The following is a 22,336-nucleotide window of genomic DNA, read 5'->3' as shown; positions in this document are numbered from 1 at the left end:
TTCCAAGCCAAAACAGTGGGTTTGGCCACTAGCCTACTCAAAATTCCAACTGTGTAGCAGATGTCCAGTCTGCTCCATTGAGATATGTATATCAAACTGCCAATGGCTGACTGGTACAGATCTGGGTGCTCAAATACTGGGCTTGCTTCTGTTTCTAGCCCCTTGACAAAACCAACTTCCATCAGCGTTCTTGCGCCTTTGCATGCCATACCCTGCCAGCAGCTGCACAATCTTAGTTTTCTGGCTCAGCAGAAAACTGCCATCGTTGGCCCTGCGCATATCCACGCCCAAATAGGTTTGTACACAACCCAAATCTCGAACCTTGAACCTCTGGCCCAGTTGTGTGAAAAAACTTTTGATTTGATTGTCCCCTTTGGCCATGTGTAAAAGATCATCAACAAAAGCTAAACAGAATTCCTGCTTGTCTCCTGCCCCATGCACATACATGCAGTTGTCAGCTATGCTGCGTTTAAACCCTAAAGATGCCAGAGTTTCGTCCAGACATTTGTTCCAATTGCAGGCAGATTGGCATAGGCCATACAGAGCTTTGTGTAGTCAATACACTTTGTCTGAGCCTGTCTCAAAACCTGGTGCTTCCAACATATACAACTCTTCCTTCAGATCTGCGTTCAAATATGCAGTTTGGATATCAAAATGATTGACTTTGTATGTGTGTTTCGCTGCAGTGGTGAGGAGCAAGTGCATGCTGTCACTCCATGCAGTAGGCGCAAATACCTCGTCAAAATCAAAACCTGGCCTCTGGGGAAAACCCTTTGCTACCAGGTGTGCCTTGTGTTTAACTCCGCCTGAAGCAAGAGGCTTTAACTTGAATACCCATCTACACCCCACTGCCTTCTCACCTTTGGGGAGTGAAGTGGATGAGAACACCTTGTGCTCCCGAAGAGTTTGCATCTCTTCTTTCATTGCCCCTTCCCAGAGCAAAGCTGCTTCTCGTGGCAACTATATCATTTCTTGGTAGCTTTGGGGTTCACAAATTACCTTATACACATGAGTTAAATCAGCGTTGTATCGGTCAGGTAGCACTTTGTTGCTTCTTTTTGACCTCCTGAGTGAAGGTCTGGCCTCCCCCTCATCACCCCCGTCAGAGCCTGGCTCCCCTCCAGGATAATAATAATAATAATAATAATAATAATAATAATAATAATAATTTATTATTTATACCCCGCCCATCTGACTGGGCTTCCCCAGCCACTCTGGGCGGCTTCCAAAAGAATATTAAAATACTGTGATACATCAAACATTAAAAGCTTCCCTAAACAGGGCTGCCTTCAGATGTCTTCTAAAAGTCTGGTAGTTGTTGTTCTCTTTGACATCTGGTGGGAGGGCGTTCCACAGGGAGGGCGCCACTACCGAGAAGGCCCTCTGCCTGGTTCCCTGTAACTTGGCTTCTTACAGTGAGGGAACCGCCAGAAGGCCCTTGGTGCTGGACCTCAGTGTCCGGGTAGAATGATGGGGGTGGAGATGCTCCTTCAGATATACTGGACCGAGGCCATTTAGGGCTTTAAAGGTCAGCACCAACACTTTGAATTGTGCTCGGAAACGTATTGGGAGCCAATGTAGGTCTTTCAAGACCGGTGTTATATGGTCTCGGCGGCCGCTCCCAGTCACCAGTCTAGCTGCCGCATTCTGGATTAGTTGTAGTTTCTGGGTCACCTTCAAAGGTAGCTCCACGTAGAGCACATTGCAGTAGTCCAAGCGGAAGATAACCAGAGCATGCACCACTCTGGCGAGGCAGTCCGCAGGCAGATAGGGTCTCAGCCTGCGTACCAGATGGAGCTGGTACACAGCTGCCCTGAACACGAATTTCACCTGTGCCTCCATGGACAGCTGTGAGTCCAGAATGACACAGGGGCACAGTTACCCCATTCAGGACCAGGGAATCCTCCACACCTGCCCGCCTCCTGTCCAGCAAAAACAGTACTTCTGTCTTGTCAGGATTCAATCTCAATCTGTTAGCCACCATCCATCCTCCAACCGCCTCCAGACACTCACACAGGACCTTTACCGCCTTCACTGGTTCTGATTTGAAAGAGAGGTAGAGCTGGGTATCATCCGCATACTGATGAACACCCAGCCCAAACCCCCTGATGATCTTTCCCAGTGGCTGCATGTAGATGTTGAAAAGCATGGGGGAGAGGACAGAACCCTGAGGCACCCCACAAATGAGAGCCCAGGGGTCTGAACACTCATCCCCCCCCCACTTTCTGAACACGGCCCAGGAGGAAGGAGCGGAACCACTGTATAACAGTGCCCCCAGCTCCCAGCCCCTCAAGACGGTCCAGAAGGATGTTACGGTCGATGGTATCAAACGCCGCTGATCCAGCAGAACTAGGAAACCGCTCTCACCTTTGTCCCTAGCCCGCCGGAGATCATCAACCAGTGCGACCAAGGCAGTTTCAGTCCCGTGATGAGGCCTGAATCCCGACTGGAAGGGATCCAAATGGTCCGCTTCTTCCAGGCGTGCCTGGAGTTGTTCAGCAACCACTCGCTCAATCACCTTGCCCAAGAATGGAAGATTAGAGACTGGGCGATAGTTGGCCATCGTGGCCGCATTTAAAGATGGTTTTTTAAGAAGCGGATTAATAACTGCCTCTTTCAGCGGGTCTGGGAAGGCTCCCTCACAGAGGGAAGCATTCACCACCCCACAAAGCCCATCGCCCAGCCCTTCCCGGCTAGCTTTTATAAGCCAAGATGGGCAAGGATCAAGGAGACAGGTGGTTGGTTTCACTCGTCCAAGCAGCCTGTCCACATCCTCGGAGGTAACAGATTGGAATTGATCCCACGCAATTTGACTAGACAGGACTCTAGCACTCTCCCGCCCCGGCCCTGCTCCCACGGTGGCGTCTACCTCTTCCCGAATCTGAGAGACTTTATCTGCAAAAAACTTTGCAAAATCATTGCAGGAGATCATGTGGCCCACACTGGGCCCCGATGTAGCAGGTGGTTCCGCTAAATTGCGAACCACCTGAAAAAGTCTCCTGCTGCTGTTTTCTGCAGATGCAATAGAGGCGGTGAAGAAATTCTTCTTCGCCGTCGCTACCGCCACTTGGTAGGCTCGACATTGAGCTCTAACCCGTGTCCGGTCAGCTTCAGAATGGGTCATCCGCCACCGGCGCTCTAGCCGTCTCAACGATTGTTTCATTGCCCTCAGATCCGTGGAAAACCACGGGGCTGTCCGGGCTCAATGCAATCGGAGAGGGCGCTTCGGAGCCAAACAGTCACTAGCCCTGGTTAACTCCACATTCCAGCGGGCCACCAGGGAATCAGCTGAAAGGCCATCAAAATGGGATAAAGCATCCCCTACCACTCTCCGGAAACCATTTGGATCCATTAAGTGGCGGGGGCGTACCATCCGAATCGGTCCCACCTCCCTGCAGAGGGGAAGGGTCACGGAGAAGTCAAGTTGCACCAGGAAGTGGTCTGACCATGGCACTTCTTTCGTTTCGCTTTTACTTAGTGTCAGATCACCAACATCCATAGAGGTAAACACCAGGTCCAAGGCATGTCCGCGGCTATGGGTTGGGCCAGACTTATTCAGGGACAGCCCCATGGAGGCAATGCTTTCCACGAAGTCCCGAGCGGCCCCTTGTAAGGTCGTGTCAGCATGGATATTAAAATCTCCTAGGACAACCAAACTAGGTGTCTCCAGAAGAACATCCGCCACGACCTGAAGCAGCTCGGGCAGGGAATCCTTGCTGCAGTGGGGAGGTTGGTACACCAAAAGGAATCCTGTACTGCCCCTATTGCCCAACTTCCAGAACATGCACTCAGAGAACTGGGTCTTCCCAATAGGATGCCTGGTGCAAACTAATGACTTCCTAAAAATCACTGCAACCCCCCCTCCCCACCCACAAGGCCTGGGTTGCTGTGTGTAAGAGAAACCTGGTGGATAAGCAGTGGCAAGGACAGGCCCATCTGCTTCATCCAACCAAGTCTCTGTTACACATACCAGGTCAAGTCCTCCATCCATTATCAAGTCATGGATGGCAGTGGTCTTATGAATCATTGACCTGGCATTGCACAGCAGCACCTTCAGGTCATGTGTGTATCCCTTGCTGATTCTAGTATCCGTCCGGTCAGGACCAGACCCGGAGGCAGGGATAGTCCTCAGACGACTAAACCTGCCTCCTCTGTAATGACATGGTCTGGTCTTAGCGTAACTCCTCCTCCTACCCGTGATCACTGAGATCGGTTGTCCCAGCGCATCCCCCTTTGTGGAACATGCCCCAGCCATTTTGTTGGCTGGGACCCACTCCCCGGCAGCCCTGACCCCTCCCCTTAAGAACAAAATAAGACCTTAAAACAAAAAACAAAACAACCCCCCCGAAAACAATACAATAAAACAATACAAATAAAAAACTGTAAAAATTACAAATCCATCAAAATCAAACAAATTTCCAAGCCCAACCAAGCATCCATCCCACCCCCATCCCCCCATATACAAAAAAGAGCTGGGCTCATCCTTTGGAGATGCCGTAGGACTCTTCTTTTTACGTGACCAGACCTCAGAGTTTGCATGTAATCCTTCCTATCCATCCTGTTCACAAAAATTTGCATTGCGCGACATGAGCATTCCATTTTGCCCAGTTGCGAACCTCCACCCCTTACTGAGAGATTGATACCCAATAAATATGAACTTCTGCGCTTTAGGGTCCCCTTTTCTGCCTTGAGCCCTGGGCACATGGACCCACGCTTTAACACCAAACGTTCGCATATGGTCTACTTTTGGCTTCTTGCCAAACAGTGGCATGGAACAACCTATTTTGCACGTAGTTGGCACACAAAATAGCCTTACCCCAAAAACTCCTGGACAAGCCTGAATCTGCAAGCATTGCATCCATCATCTCCTGCAGAGATCTATGCTTACGCCCTGCCACCCCGTTTTCCTTGGGGCTGTGGGGGTGCTTTCCTGTGGCCTATCCCACGCTTTCTAAGCCAAGCCTGGAAATCACCAGAAAGAAATCCCACCCCCCATCTGACTGCAAATTCTGCTCTTTGTATGGGATGTTGGAAAACAAGCCCCCTCCGGAGAGGCTGGCCCCTCTCCCTGCTCTCAGAGCTTGTTTACCGGTAATCTTCCTCTGGCTGACATCCCGGACAGACCAGGGAGATTTTGATAGGCGACATTTCCCAGCGTGGAAAATGCACACCCCCCTCCCTCCTTGCATCCCTAGCAGGGAAAGGAGATAGTCAGAAAGTCTATTTACATCTCTTTATTTCTGACTTTGCAGCACTACAGTAAACATGACCGAACAGTTCAGTGTTCAGTAAGCAAGTCAAACTTCCTTCACATGCGCAAATGGAAGGTCTCATCTTACACACTTCACAAAGCTTTGAGAAGCCTGTGAACTTCCGGGAATATTAATTCCCACAGCTAGTCACATCATGTGATGTTTTCACCAAGCTGCCAGTTTGCAGCTGCGTTGCTCTCATATCGTAACATGGGAACTGTTTTTCCACATACGCAGCCCATTCTTTGAACATGGTAAAAGACTCACTTTTGTGTTTCATCAAATACACCCAGCAAAAATGTGTGGCATTATCTGTATTGTCAACACATAATGTGAATTGCCTCTGCTGGGATTAAACGGGTCGCAAATGTCTGCATGCACTAACTGCAAGGGTTTTTCACTCACTCAGTCACTTCATGGGTAGGAACCACGGTGACTTTTGACCTGCTTACAGACATTGCAATCAAGATACTTGCTGCAGCCTTTTAGCTTAAAACCATCACTCAAATCAGCCATCTTGGCCACACTTCTCCAGTTTGAGTGGCCTAGGTGACAGTGCCATTGATGTAAACAGAAATTGTGGAATGCCACATTTTTACACTCAGGCTGCACATCACCACTGCTTAAAGCAACTTCCTGCACACCATCCCTCAATAAGTACAGGCCATTCTCAAGTAGAGCCCTCCCTAATGTTTTCCCTTCTTTCTGGATTAAACAACACATGTTTTTGAACACCACGCTAAAACCAGATTCAACCAGACAAGAAACAGACATTAGCTTACTCTCAAGAGAAGGAACACACATCACATTGTCCAATTGTGTGTGTAAACAGGAAACGTACACGGATCACACTGATTGCACTCCAGTCTTTCTGCCATCAGTGAGCACTATCTGCGTCCGTGGCGCTGATGTTTTCTTGGCAAAAACCGTCTCAGAATTGACCAGGTGCTTGGTGCTAGCAGAGTCTATGGTCCAAGTGTTTGGTTGCACCTCGTCTGCACACTTGACCACAGCTGCAGCAAAATGCGCCTTTTGCTGCTTCTTGTTGCGCTTCTGCTGTTTCTGGGCTCCTATACCAGCCCCCTCTGGACAGAACTTTTGCAGATGCCGGGGGAACCACACTTGAAGCATCAATGAACGGCAAACGCTGTCTCCTCTCCGGCTGGCTCCCAGGAACACTGCTGCTCAGGAATGCCGCCTGCACTCCTCCCAGGTTGACTGCCCTCCGAAACACCCAAGGACGCTGTCTGCCTGCGCTCCCGCTTCTTCCCGCTGACATAGTCCGCTGTCAAATCAGTAGCAGGCATTGCCTCCAGCGTTAACACCAAATTGTCCCAGCTATCGGGCAGAGAGCTTAGAACAATGCAAATCTTTTCTTCCTTTCATAAAACAACTCCGCGCTCCTGGAGTGCCATGAACTTCAAGTTCAGGCCATGAAGGTGCTCCTACATACTCTCCCCCGGTCTGAGCATGGCCTTCTAAAGATATTTCCTTATCGAGAGCTTGGACCTGGCTGTTTCATGGATGTGGAGTCTCCTTAAAACATCCCACAAGCCCTTTGTGGATGCCTGTCCTCTCACATGTGGCAGCTGCATATCGTCAATCTCTTTCTCCTGTTGTTGGAGTCACTCGGTTTGAGGAATTTATTGACATTTTAATAACTGAACTGTCCCACTTGCACTCATATAGGCCACCTAAGTAGAGGGGGATTGGTGACTGGACTGACAAAGAAACCATAGCAATTAAAACCAAGTTTAGGAGAATCTATAGAGAGTTCAGAGAGATGGGCAGCTCCCGATTGCCTGATATTTACTTCTCCAGATCCCGACAACTCAAGGAAACTATCCAGCTCAGCCATAGAATCATAGAATCATAGAGTTGGAAGAGACCACAAGGGCCATCGAGTCCAACCCCCTGCCAAGCAGGAAACACCATCAGAGCACTCCTGACATATGGTTGTCAAGCCTCTGCTTAAAGACCTCCAAAGAAGGAGACTCCACCACACTCCTTGGCAGCAAATTCCACTGTCGAACAGCTCTTACTGTCAGGAAGTTCTTCCTAATGTTTAGGTGGAATCTTCTTTCTTGTAGTTTGGATCCATTGCTCTGTGTTCGCTTCTCTGGAGCAGCAGAAAACAACCTTTCTCCCTCCTCTATGTGACATCCTTTTATATATTTGAACATGGCTATCATATCACCCCTTAACCTCCTCTTCTCCAGGCTAAACATGCCCAGCTCCCTTAGCTGTTCCTCATAAGGCATTGTTTCCAGGCCTTTGACCATTTTGGTTGCCCACCTCTGGACACGTTCCAGTTTGTCAGTGTCCTTCTTGAACTGTGGTGCCCAGAACTGGACACAGTACTCCAGGTGAGGTCTGACCAGAGCAGAATACAGTGGCACTATTACTTCCCTTGATCTAGATGCTATACTCCTATTGATGCAGCCCAGAATTGCATTGGTTTTTTTAGCTGCCACATCACACTGTTGGCTCATGTCAAGTTTGTGGTCAACCAAGACTCCTAGATCCTTTTCACATGTACTGCTCTCAAGCCAGGTGTCACCCGTCTTGTATTTGTGCCTCTCATTTTTTTTGCCGAAGTGCAATACTTTACATTTCTCCCTGTTAAAATTCATCTTGTTTGTTTTGGCCCAGTTCTCTAATCTGTCAAGGTCGTTTTGAAGTGTGAACCTGTCCTCTGGGGTGTTAGCCACCCCTCCCAGTTTGGTGTCATCTGCAAATTTGATCAGGATGCCCTTGAGTCCATCGTCCAAGTTGTTGATAAAGTTGTTGAATAAGACCGGGCCCAAGACAGAACCCTGTGGCACCCCACTAGTCACTCTTCTCCAGGATGAAGAGGAACCACTGATGAGCACCCTTTGGGTTCGGTCAGTCAGCCAGTTACAAATCCACTGAGTGGTAGCATAGTCAAGACCGCATTTTACCAGCTTCTTTACAAGAATATCATGGGGCTGTTATCATAAAGCACCAATGCTGCAACAAGCAAAGGCTCTAGCAGCTCAGGCAGCTGCTTGTGGCTGGAAAGCCAGACAGGATGTTTGTGACTGTTCCCATGGGAACAAAGGGGCAGTCCATTCTGTACTGAGCACCGGATGTTAGCTCAGTGTGTGTGTCATATGACCCGTACTGGAAGTACATGGGTGGAGTTTATTCTTACTGCTGTGGAGTGCAGACATGTTTTCTCTGTACTGATGTAAGAGACAGAAATAAAAGATGTAAATAGATTTCTGTCTGCTTCTTTCCCCTCCCTGGGGGACACCAAAGGGGAGAGAGGAAGAACGGTGTGTTCCTCTCACACATCTGAGAAGAATCGCCGAGACCTCGCCTGCTTATCAGCAGAGTGGCGCAGCGGGGAGGTCGACAAGGAATATCTGCCGGTGCCTACGCTGTGGCACATTCCTCTGACCCAGGCAGAATTCCAACAGGGGCACCTTGTCAAATGCCTTGCTGAAATCTCTTGGAGCGTGGCGTGGCTAATTGATTTACGATCCCAATTAGCCGTAGCTTAAACAAACTGGAGCCTGGCACGCTTCCCTCTCAGCTGCGCCTCTTGCTGCTCCGATCCTCCGTTCGCCACGAAAGTAGAGTAAACACAGCATGCTGTTGCTTCTCGGTGGTTTAGAAGATTCAAACACACCCAGTCATTAGTGTGTTTACTAATCAATCTTTATTACAGCAGTAAAACAATAAAACAGCACTTCAGAATAACCCTGGACTTCTAGCGCTCATGGCTACTCCCGTCTCCTTCAGAGACAAACAGGCAGTAAGGAACAACTCCTCCCTCTCTCTGAGTCACGCGTCAGGAATGGACAGACGTCATCCAGAACTCCTTAACCCTATGAGTTCTGAAACCACTAACAAAATCAAGGTAGGCTACATCCACTGCGTTCCCTTCATCTACCAGGCTTGTAATTCTGTCAAAAAACGAGATCAGGTTATAAGATATTCAATTCAAAATCCTTTATTAGGCATATCACACCACACATTAACAAACAGACATCCTATGCAAACTGTGTAAAATATGGGTACAGCAAACACAATTTATCCTAGTCCTATTCTTAACTCCCAGAAATTAAACGGTGTACATGAATAACATAATACAATATAATATAAAATAATAATACAACGCAACAACATCACCTACCATTAACAACCACTAAGTCTCCTTATCATGGCCCATTCTTTCTTCATGGACAGCTCTTAAAAATTCGGCCGCTATTAAAGTAATTTGATCATCGCTGTCCGCCAGCATGTCCTGAACAGTTGGTTGAGTAAAAATCTGTTTATTGAATTTTAGGGCCTCATATAATTGTATTCTGGCATAACTGCCAAAATCACAGGAAAAGAATATATGCTCTAAAGTATCTAGTTCCTTTTTACTGCATTTGCAGAGACACTCAGATTCTGGGATAGCTAAATATCTTCCTCTCACTACCACCGAGGGAAACATGTTAAATCTGGCCAACATAAACAGCCTACACGATTCATGTTTCTTCAGATTTGTCATGTATCCCTTTTGGAAATCTCTACACAAAGGTAGATTTAAGTGGATAGGAGAGCAGGTGCTATGCTTTGCAACCTCAAGCATGGCGAGAACACTTTTTTCTGTAAGAGTCTTCCTAATAATTTCCCATGTATCTTTGGGATCAGAGATTTCAAAGTCAGTTAGAATGAGCCCTATAGAACCCAGTTTTCTCCTACATATCAATGATAGATTGTAGCTTGCACTATCATTTAAAAGATCGTAAAGTAGAGAATTAGGGGATAGGGCTCTATAATGGAGGAAGATCCAATATTTCAAGGTCCTCAGCCATGCTCTTACTGATAAAGGCAATATTCCCAGCTCACAACATATTGTTTCATATTTTACAGAGTTTGCAAGTCCTAATAATGACCTCAAAAGGGAAGCGTGAAATTTATCCAACCTCTTGAGGTCACCTGAAATCCACACTGGTGTGCCGTATAGAAGTTGGGCACAAAGTTTCATATCAATCACTTGCAATACAGCTGGAATGAATCTATTTCCTACTGGAGAAAAAAAATAGGATTTTATATGGTGGGCTGTCACTTTGGCCTTAGCTATAGCAGCACATATATGTGTATTCCAATTCATATTATTTTTAAATGTGATTCCCAGATAATTGAAGTGCTTAACTTCCTGTATTAGATGTCCATTAATTATACAGCCTTTTGGGTTCCCTCTCTTTCTGAATTGCATAATCTTTGTCTTATCATAATTAATTTTGAGATTATTAAGAGAGCAGTAGTTTGAGAAACTCTTAAATATTTTTTTTAAACCCAAAACAGAGAGTGAAATAATTACAGCATCATCTGCATAAAGTAGTAAAGAGAGTGGGCAATTGTTTAAATAAGGAGTATGAGTGGTTGCGTTTTGAAGGAATATTGGTAGGTCAGATAAAAGAAGATTAAATAGGGTGGGGGCCAAGATACAGCCTTGCCTAACTCCTCGATTGTTCAGAATAGGACCTGCAAGTCTACCATCTTTTGATACTTTAACATATATTTGGTTATTAGAATGTAAACTTTGAATCAGTGTAAGTAGATATGGGTCGATACCAAGGTGTTCTAGTTTAGTCCATAGTTTGTTGCGGTCGACCGAATCAAAGGCACTTTTTAAATCCACAAATGCCACAAAGAGTTTCCGTTTATTTCTCATGACATATTTATCCACAAGATGACTTAACACTAGACACTGGTCAAGAGTTGACGATCCTGCCTTAAAACCAGCCTGCTCTTTACCAGATAGGCCTTTTGTCAGCATCCATTCTTCCAATTTAATAAGCAGAGATTTGGCATAGATTTTGCTTATGCATGGTAACAAACTTATAGGCCTGTAATTCTCTTGGCAATTCCTATCACTTTTTTGAAGATCGGTACCACTATTGAGTTGTTCCACGACTTAGGTACAAGGGCTGAGTGATAGATAGAATTAAAAAGCGGCACAAGTTTAATGGCCCACCATTCTATATCTAATCTCAACAGATCTATTGGGATGCCATCCATACCAGGTGATTTCCCTTGCTTAAACGAAAGGATTATCCTTTTCATCTCCTCAACAGTAATTTGAAATTGTGTGGTTTTTGCCAAAGAAACTTTAAAATTTTCCTTTTTACAAACTTGGTGATCATAAAAAACAGCAGTAAAATGTGAAATTCAAACCTCATCACTTATATTAGGGAACTCAGTGGTACCTTTTATTGAGAGTAGTGACCAAAAAGTTTTAGTATCTTTAATTTCTAATGCAGTGACAATTTTAGACCATTTGGCTAGTGCAAACTCAGATTTTTTTTCCAGGAGCATGTTCTTAAAAGCATTTTTCATTTCAAAATAAGTCTTCCAGAGACCTTGAAAGTTGGTAATATAGGCTTCTTTTAGACAAGTTCTTTCTTATAGTTAATACAATCTTTATCAAACCAATTATGCTTATTTAAAGGTTTATTGCTGGACTGAGGGTCTAAAAAAGAAGAAAATAATTCCTGGATAGTCTTATAGTAACAATCATTATCCTCCAAGGGCATCAAATTTTGGTTAGCCACAGGTTCCAGAAGAACTGGGTTATTTTCAAATACTGCTAATAGATCCTCCCTTTTTTTTTCTCACTTATATAAATTCTTTTGGCATAAATAGTCTTACCAATACTAATAGGAGGTCTAATATCATTATTTCTAGTATTCCTGTACATCTCTAAAACTATTGGGAAATGGTCACTCTCTGAGCGAGGTACAACTGTAAAAGAGGCAATTTCATTTAACATTTCAACGGAAACTAGAGAATAGTCGATTACGCTCCTACCCCTTTTGGAGCTAAAAGTAAAATTTCCTGGAATATCCGGCCACATTGAGCCATTCAAAAATGAGAGGTTCAATTCTAAAACCAATTGTAGAAGTTTTCCTCCCGCTTTATTAATAATGATGTCCTTAGAATTCCTCCCTATTCTCAATGGAAGTGGGGCATCTTCAGCTAGATTTGAGACATAGCATTTATAGAGAGCTGTATTGTCTGATCCAATTCGCGCATTAGTGTCCCCCATTACAATCAGGGGAATATCTGGAGATTTACTACGTATTAAATACAACTCTTCAAAGACTATATTCCAACCATAATCTGGTCTAATTTCCAGCTCTATGGGAGGAAAATATATATTTAGAAGAAGAATTTCCCTGTATACAATGGTAAGTGATAACAGTTGTGCAAACTGTCCAATATTTCTGATATAATTAATTTTAAGGTTAGAAGACTGTTTAATACCACAGATCAAACCGGCTTTAGGGCGACCTTTTGTTGACATTTTAGTAGCGGGTAAATTATAGGTAATAAAATTAGGAATATTTAAAGGTTTAAGAGACCAGGTTTCCTGCAAAAGTATTATATCATAAGATTCAAGAAAATTTATAAAATCAGAATCAGCTAATTTACATGAAAGTCCAGCTACATTCCAGGACATAATAGAAAGAGTTTGGAGAGAACTTTGATTTAAGGGTGCTAGTGAGGTATGCGTGGTGCATTCCGGATGTCACACCAAGTTCCTCTGGTTCTTACTATTATCCCTTTCAGTGGGATCATATAGTTCAGATGCTAATTCAATGATGTTTAAAGATGTATTCAGAATGCTCACATTTGAGGGGGGTGGAATGCTAGGGTTGCAACCTGTCGCACCTATGCTGGGCACTTTATTTGGGGTGCCCAATTCAGTCTCATTTAATTCTCTCATTTTATCCCATGCTAATGTAGTGACCAGGTTTGCCTCTGGGATGAATTGCATGCGAACTGGGTTATAGGAGGGGCGTTTCAACTCCAGGCTCTGAGAAGATGGATTCATCTCCGCAGCAACCACTTGGCCTGGGGTAACGGAGGGTTTCTCGGCCCATAGATCCAGTTCGTGACGATAGAGGCATGAGGCCTGATCTGGGACATATTCAGATATCTTTTGATTATGTAGTCCCGGTTGGTCCTTCGTCAAATTTGTCAAACAAGAGCGAAGGTTATTCAGTCTATAGAGTATTTTGTTCTGAGTTTCTTGGGCGCAGTAGGAGTAGATTAAATTATTTTCAAAACTTTCAAACTCGTTACCTTGGCTCGCCTCATATAAAGTCCCGGGCGAGTCTGGTCTTTGAAGATCATTAATAAGTAACTCTGGGTGGTGATTAGGCGAGTCCTCAGTGTCTTTTATATCAATTAAAGTGTGGTGTTCAGCCTTTTGATGAGGTGTTGCAGTCGAGGTCGCAGGACTGGTGAATAGTTATAAGATATAACCAGGCATGTTGGGATACGTTAATCTCAGCCATCCTAATGAGAGATCATAAGAATTTTTGGAAGGCTGTAGCAGACTCCCCACAGACACAGGATGATTCGCTGAAATTGGTTCCATCTTTATTATGGGTAGAGCATTTCAAGGCAGTTTTCTTCAATGACTGTATCCCACCTGATAGTCAGGATCATGCCACCTTTACTCTCATGGATGTCTCAATTACTGAAGTTATAAGTTTAATCGACCAGATGAAACTAGGAAAGGCTGCTGACCCTAATGCCATTCCATCTGAATTAATCAAAGCCAAGTCAGAGGGGTGAGCTCCGATACTAGTGGAACTGTTCACTATGATAGATAGATCTGGTATTATGCCTAACTCATGGCAGCAATCTATAATTATTCCAATCTTTAAAAAGGGTGACAAAAAGCTGCTGTCCAGCTATCGGCCAATATGTCTATTGTCAAACATCGGGAAATTGTATGCCAAACATCTGTTAAATAAACTAACTACTTGGCTTGATGAGAATAACATCATAGGTCCAGAGCAGGCAGGGTTTAGGCCAGGGAAATCCACTTTACGCAATTGCATGGTGTTATCCCATTTAGCCACTAAGTACATGCGGCTCCACAACGAACGTCTCTATGTGGCCTTCCTAGATATTAAGGCTGCTTTTGACATTGTTGACAGGGAGCTGTTATGGACCAAATTGGAGACAATGGGCCTAGAACCCAGATTACTTTACTTGATCAAAAAGCTTTATACAAAGAACACCTGCCGTATAAGAACAACACCAGGGAATGAAATGACAAATCCTGTCATCATAAACCGAGGAGTAAAGTAGGGCTGTGTACTCGCTCCCTCTCTTTTTAACCTTTTTCTTAACAACCTTGTGTCTTCACTAAAACAGGTGGATGCCCACAGCCCAAAACTCAATGCATTAAGCATTCCCATATTCCTATATGCAGATGATATGATTTTGCTTTCACGGACAAGAATTGGTTTAAAGCAATTGTTAAATTCCTGTATTGGCTATCTGTCCAGAATGAAATTGTGCATGAACTTTGATAAAAGCAAAATAATGGTTTTGGGGAATTCACGCAAGAGCTATAGCTGGGTATTTGGTGGAAAACCCATCCAGCAGGTATTCAAATTCAACTATCTGGGAATTAAATTCCATCATAGGCTTCTCTGTCAGTCAGTTTTATTTCACATAGCCAAAGGCTGCCGCAATGTACACAGAATCATGCAAGAATTAAAAGAAAATATATTGGATTGATACAAAAGACTTAAAACATTTATATTATCAAAACATTACATACTCTAAACAGAGCTATAAAAGTACCCCAATATGCAAATCAAGACATTAAACAATAAAATCCATAAACCAAAATCATCACATGGCCACTAATATATCAAAAAACAATGTCAATTAATACAGTGTGCAATTATACTTGGAGTTTGGTGACAAAGATAGAGCATAGCCTGATGTAGATAGGGTCAAATAAATTCATCTCCTTTACAGTTGGTGGCTACCTTGGCTATATAATTTGCTCTAATTTTCCTAGCGGCAGTTGCAAAGAATGCTACACGCCAGGTCACATACTTATCTGTGTCTGCGAGGAGATATAAAATAATGTCAGAGGGATTCTGGCCTTGTCATTATAGGCGCTAAAAATTTTTCTCTATAAGGGACAGCACAAGATATAATGCATAAGGTCCTCTACTTCAGGACATCCCCTAATGCAAACACGTTCATTTTTTGGTATGCCTCTGTGTCTCCCATTTCTATAAGCTGAGTTTATTGTATTTAATTGTAACTCTGTAAAAGCTTTCCAAAGTTGTGCAAAAGTCAATTCATTAAAATAAGATGTATGTTCATTGGCCTCTCTAAGTTTAAAATACAATGGGGCGCATGTAGATGTGTACATAGAGTTTAGATCATTTTTAGTTGCCACTGCCCTTATGGTTCATTTAAAAATATTTTTCTGGGAATATAAGGGAAGTTCTTTAATCTCAGTCACTGAGAGGTCATATTTGCCCATCAGTTGGGCAGCGTGATGTACCCAGTTTTTAAGGGGTAATCCATTCGAGAGCTCAATCAGGCATTTTTTGGGTAGCCTAGTGTTGTCCATCTGTTGAACTCTAAACCAGTAACAGAGGATTCTTTTATCTATTTGGCTCTCTATGCTCAACATGCGGGTTTCCAACCTGACCATGGCAGATTGCACGTCTTTGGGTAAACCTAAAAGAACTCTTAAAAAATAATTCTGTGGGGGTTCCAAACCAGAGACCTTTGAAGTACCCCAAACCTCTGCACCACATAAAATCTGGGCCATTGTTTTTGCTTTATACACAGATAGAGCTGGGTTGACCAAATTTCCACCTTTACAGGCAGCAAATTTCAAAATAGCTTTTGCTGATTTAAAGGCTTGCAATTTAATATTGGATAGCTGTGTATTCCAAGGTGCTGTTTCTGAATAAATGTTTAGGGAAGCTTTTAATGTTTGATGTATCACAGTATTTCAATATTTTTTTGGAAGCCGCCCAGAGTGGCTGGGGAAGCCCAGCCAGATGGGCAGGGTATAAATAAATAATAATAATAAATAATAATAATAATAATAATAATAATAATATCAATCCCAGATATTTAAATGTATTTACTTGGTTTATGATGTGTTCATCCAGGTGTCAAACATGCTTTTTAGGGCGCTCCCCAAATACAATGACCTGCGTCTTATCGTAGTTTATAGATAAAGCATTCCTTGTGCAATATGAACTTAATTTCGCAAGCAACCCTCTCAGGCCCACCTGGGTTCTAGATACAAGTACTAGGTCATCAGCATACATTAAAACTGAGAGTTTTTGGTCGAGAATTGTGACAGGGGCAAACTGCAGGCCCTCCAGTTCTTTAACCATGTCATTAATATAAAAATTAAACAGGAAAGGCGCCAAAATGCATCCCTATTTGACTCCAGTAATGGTCTTAATTCTAGTGGTGAGATGGCCAGCCAGATCCACCTTTACTTGTATTGATGTGTCAGTATATAATGTTTTGATGAGAGATAATAGGCGGAGGTCTATATTTGTCTTTTCCAATTTTTGCCACAATGTATGTTTTGGGACTGTATCGAAAGCTGACTTTAGATCGATAAAAGCGACATACAATTTTTGCTTCAAATTATGGATGTATTTACATAGCAGAAAGTTCATCACAAAGCACTGGTCCAATGTGGATTTCCGTCTTTGGAAACCTGCCTGGACTTCAGATATCACCTTATTTGTATCTGCCCATTCTTCCAGTCTCCCAAGAAGGAGCCTGGCATATAGTTTGGAGGCTACATCTAACAAACTAATGGGTCTATAATTGGCAGGGTTTTTCTTATCACCCTTTTTATATATTGGGGCAATTATACTCAGCTTCCACCCTTCCGGTATGCGACCTGAACTGTTAATGTATGAAAACAGTTTTGAAAAAATGGGTGACCAAAAATCAGGTCTTATAGATCTCCATTGGGATCATGTCTTCTCCTGAAGCTTTATTGGCTAGTTGGCGTACAATTAGCCTCTTAATCTGATTGGGCGTGACGTCTGGCCATTCTGGCAGTTCTAATAACTGAGTATAGTAAACTTGTGAGGGTGAGTCAGGACAGGGGCCATATATTCCTGTAAAATATGTCACCCAATCCTTTCCTTGGACAGATGCTTCTAACGAGTAGCCCAGCCCATTTGTACCTTGGGCAACCAGATGTCAAAAATTTTGTGAGTCCTTTTGAAGTGCTGCATCTCCCAATGCTTTCCACTGTTGCTCATAATACATTTGGTTTTTTTGCTTTTAAGTAATAATTTATAATTATATCGTAATTGGGCTACCTCAGCTTGTAGAGCAAAATTGTGCTTATCCTGTTTTAACTTCAAATTTCTAAGTTCCCTAGCTAGGCATTTTTTGCTATTCTGACATTCCTTATCAAACCAAGTCTGTCTTTTAAACTTTTTGTTTTTTATCACACTAGTTGTGGTCATCAGTGGGCGCATTCGGTTGATTATGTTCTCATAAAGTCCAATTATGTTTTCTGTTTCTATCATTTCCCCCTTTAATAAAGCAAATTCATGGGAAACCAGGATCTGAATCATTTTTTCTTGGACCTGTGAATTCCATTTTAACCTTCTATTTCCAAGTATCAGATATTCCGTTTCATCCAATAATTTAGGAAAGGCAGGAGAAACGAATGATGTCAGAGATAACTCAAGCGGAAAATGGTCACTTTCAGCTCTGGGAATTATCCTGAAGGTATCTCGGTTAATTGGCACATTATTAGATGTTAGGATATAATCTATGGTGCTAGTAAATCCTCTGGGGGAGATAAAAGTAAAATAACCCTCTTGATCCCCTTGACCGTGCCCATTGCATAACAAAAGGTTATGCTTAATTATAAGTTCATAAAGATATTTCCCAGCGCAGTTAGAGGTGGTGTCCATTGCTGCCCTCTGACAGATTTCAGGTTTGTCCTCCAAGTTTAGTCCAGATAATATTGTATTTTGTGGGGAAACAAGGTATGGGGGCCAAGATGGCGTCCGGCACTCTTCTTAGCTGTGCCACTGCTGTCCGTGCCGGTAAAAACCTCCTCCAGCCTCTTTGGCCCTTTTAGCAGAGTTTACACAGCGGGAGAAACTCTGTTGCTTGTGTGGGAATAACTCAGACTGCAAAGCAGGCTTTTCTCTTATCTCCAATAGCCTTTAATCAGCAGAATCACATCGTAAATTCAGCCGGGCAAGTTGGCTGGCATTCTCACCGCTTCTCCGCAAAAAGCGAAAGGAAAAAGGCACACAGAGAAACACTCCCCTCTGTGAACATAGCCACGCCTCAGAATGTGAGACGTCACTCAGAACTGTTTAACCCTGTCAGTTCTGATTCTCCTCACACAAGGTTGATCCGGGCATTGAAGTCGCCTCCCAAGACAAGCCGAGGGTTGGGTGACAGAAAGTCTATACTTTCGAGTAATTGGTCAAGTTTTTCCCAATACGATCTCAGTTCCGCACAAGACTTCACTGGAGGTATGTACACGCAGATGCAATAAGTATTTCTCAGGAGACTATCAGAAAGGGACAACACTAAAAAATTAGGGGTGGTCAACAAGGGACATTGTTGAATTGCTACATTAAGAGAGGGCTTCTGGCATGCCCTACGGATACCCTGCACAAGCGTCTGGCGGTAGGTGGTAAGCCTGGCCAGGTGAATTGCATTGTTTGGATCCCAATTAGGATCTTCCAAGGGAAAGTTGTCTTGGAGATGACGGTCAATATTAAAAATATTTCCCACTCTGGCCTGCTCACGCAAATATATCTGTGCCTTTTCAATTATGTCTCTTCTTTCCTCAGTGGTGAACAGAGTATTCAGGAGTTGGCGGCAATCTGTCCAAGTAGGACTATGAGTATTTACTATTGAAGTCACCAAGTCCATCATAGCCTGAGGTTTTTCTGCGAAAGATGGGGTGTGTGTTTTCCAATTCATCAGATCCGTAGTTGTGAATGGAATGTACTGGAGGGTCGAAGTTCGAGGTGGCCTTGGTCCGGGTTGCCCGTTAACCAGCACAGGCTCCTCAAGTGCATCAAATACTCTTCTAAGAGGGGCTACTACGTGACCTTTCTCTTCGCTTTGCTCTAGGGGCCTCAAATCATAAGGGATGGTATCTGTCCCTAGGCGTTCTTTTAGCAGCTTTATACGCCTGGCTGTATTGCTTGCTGACCGATCAAGGTCTCCCTGTAGCTTTTGTAATAGTTCTCTAGGACTAGGATGTACAGGGGTTTGGGGTGGGCAATCAGTTGTTCCACTAACAGAGACTGTAGATGGAGGTCTACTGGGACTCACAGGTGGAATAACCACTTCTGCTTGGGCTTTATTATAAGACTCCAATGCCTCCTGAAGATATTTATCATAATCTATCAAGGAATCAAGCTCTGTGACTCCACCCCCATTATTCATTCCACTTTCTTGCCTTGGGGTTACAACTGGTGGAGTGTTTGGATTAGGCTCCCTTCGATGTGGAGCATAGGGTGGAGGTAGAAGCACCTCTTCCTCTGGTCCCTCAAAAATGGGTTTGAGTTTATTTGGCAAGATTCCTTTCCTAGCTTCGGCTTTTACAGCCAATAATTTGCATCGTTGGACTTTGCATTCCCTTATCCATGGAGGATTTTTATTTAATGTGCTCAGCCAAGAATCTATATATGAAAATTGTTCTGGGCACCCTCCAGTTTCTTTGGCGATATTAGACCAAAGTTTGCTTACTAAATTTATATCAAAGGTTCCCTGAGATGGCCATTCAGTATTTTGTTTCAGCCACTGTAATTCACATAACGTTCTCAAGCGCTCTGGCGTCATTTTGACTCCATATGCCCCTGAGAAGGCTTTCTTAAAATTATCTAACATACATCCAAGAGGTGTATTTTCCCCCTTTGAACCCCCAACTCCCATTGTATGGCCCTGTGAAGTATCCACTCAGTCACTCACACACTCGCTTCGTGAGGTTCCTTGCCCAGGTGAAGTCGCCTTACTGGGAACCGAAGTACTACCCACTCCACACTCAGGTCAGCTACAGATTGTTCTGTACTTTCTCACACATACAATGCGCTGGATACTTCACCACACTCTACCTCCCAACCTTTCCCTTTTCCTCCACCAGACCACCATCTGATGTACCCAACCACCTAGCGTACTCAGTTCCCCCTTACTGAGACGCAGAAGTTTGATCAGGACTTCTCTTCCTCCCAATTAATTGGAGGGCCAAAACCCCTTAGTGCACTTACCCTTAGCTAGTTGCCTGTTTATTTCTCTGGTTCCCCCCGGTCCGTCGCCGCCAGTGAGCGGACAGACAGACAAGACTTCTGCGTTCCCCTGGAAAAATGTTCCAGTGCGCGCTGGGTAAAGCAGTTAGTGGTCCTCCCTCTTGTACCCTGCCCGCTAGGGCGAAGGGGCTGCGTTCCAGCAGACCACTTATCCGAGTCACAGGGGCACCATAAAATGTAGCACCCTGCTTGTGGTTAACGCTTAGCTGGAATGAAATATTCAACGCAGCAATAGAGAAATTAAAATAATAATTTATTTGTCAGACAAATAAATGAGAGGCACAGTGGTATATGGTTACCAAGCTCTGGCCTGGGCTCCTGCCATTATGGCCAGCACTTATATTCCCTCAGCCCAGCCTCCTTGCTCCTCCTTTGGCTGCCTCTGTCCAATCAGCCTGGTTGAAATTCCCATTGGCTGTTTGCTAGAACCAATCCTAAAAGATACACCCATTTCCTATTGCCTTTTATGGGAAACAAAAAGCTATATATTCTTCTAACTGTAAATGACAAATAAGTAGTCATATATCTTACATTTGTCTCAACAAGAAACCTTAATTACCAGCTCACCTCTTGCCCTCCTTGCCCTATTGCCCTCCAAAACAGATGGTTAATAGTTTTAAATTTTTATCTTAAACAGATGTCAGAGATCTTGGGTTCACATTCTCATGCATCATCAATGAAAGATCTCCTTTTTGGAGGTCTTTAAACAAAGGCCTGACAACCATATGTCAGGAGTGCTCGATGGCGTTTCCTGTCTGGCAGGGGGCTGGGCTCGTTTGCCCCTCTGGTCTCCTACAGCTATAAGACTCTATGAAATAAGAATTTAACATTTCTTTCTTTCTAGATCCTTTGCATAATTACATTTAAGCCAATATATTTCATACATTTATCATAGATAGCTTTTTAGAAGAATAAACCTTCTCAAAGTAAAAAGGAAGGAACAGTTTACAGCCTCAAAATAAAATAGGAAAAAGCCTCTTCTTCTGTTTACACTCCCCTTCTCCAGCCAGTTGCTTTCTCCATTTGCTCTTTAACCTTAGGAAGATATGGCTCAAGTTTAATGGGAGGCACATGGTTTTATTTTACTATTTACCAACTCTTAATTATGTTTTTTCTCAGCTTTTTTATATTCTGTAATATGTAGGGTCAGTGTAACCTTTGCTCTCAGCCTGTAATTCCCTTTTTACGACTTTGAGAATTGTTTTCTGCTATAAATCAGGGGGCCCCCTTGTCCAGGAGGATAAACATCTTGCCAAAGTACTTAGGCAGCTGGTCTTCTGCCTGGCATAAAACATTTGAAAATCTTTAAGCTCATTTTAAAATACAGACCCTGATCAAAATATAAGCCTTGATAAAAATGCAGCCTATGATTAGATGCCTCAATGATATCATGTGTTTGTAGATAGGAAGAGAAATCACTGTCTTGGATCTTGTTTGTCCACCCTGTTACATTCCATGAGAGAAGTTTAATTGTTTTACAGTGATTTACACTTAGTCAACTGCTGGCCAATGTATTCTTGGAGTTTACCAGTTTTTGAGGCAACAGAGTATTGCTAATGCTGGTGGAATGATCCAGATGTTCAATTATTTCAGTCCTCGTACATAAAGTACTCACATTTGTAATCACTGGGCCTTTTCTTTGCAAATTGCTCACCAGCAGGGATTCCTTAGGTGTATTTCTTGACACCTCCTCATCTAAGTATCTCATCTTTGTCCAGTACTCCGGTTGTTCTATACAGGTGAAACTCAGAAAATTAGAATATCATGGAAAAGTTCATTTATTTCAGTAATTCAACTTAAAATATGAAACTAATATATGAGATAGACTCATGACATGCAAAGCGAGATATGTCAAGCCTTTATTTGTTATAATTGTGATATTATGGCACACAGCTGATGAAAACCCCAAATTAACAATCTCAGAAAATTAGAATATTAAATCAAATCAGCAAAACA

General features: G+C 43.4%; 1 long non-coding RNA gene across 1 annotated transcript in view; it reads right to left on the bottom strand.

Moving 5' to 3' along the window:
• Window positions 1-22,336, bottom strand: part of LOC309361183 — a 187,318-nt gene that overhangs the window by 144,532 nt on the left and 20,450 nt on the right. The window lies entirely within an intron of this gene.

The sequence above is a fragment of the Podarcis melisellensis genome (assembly GCF_964234715.1).
Source record: "Podarcis melisellensis genome assembly, chromosome: W".
Taxonomy (NCBI): domain Eukaryota; kingdom Metazoa; phylum Chordata; class Lepidosauria; order Squamata; family Lacertidae; genus Podarcis; species Podarcis melisellensis.
The sequence above is the reverse complement of the archived record's forward strand: the minus strand, read 5'-3'. Positions and strand labels throughout refer to the sequence as shown.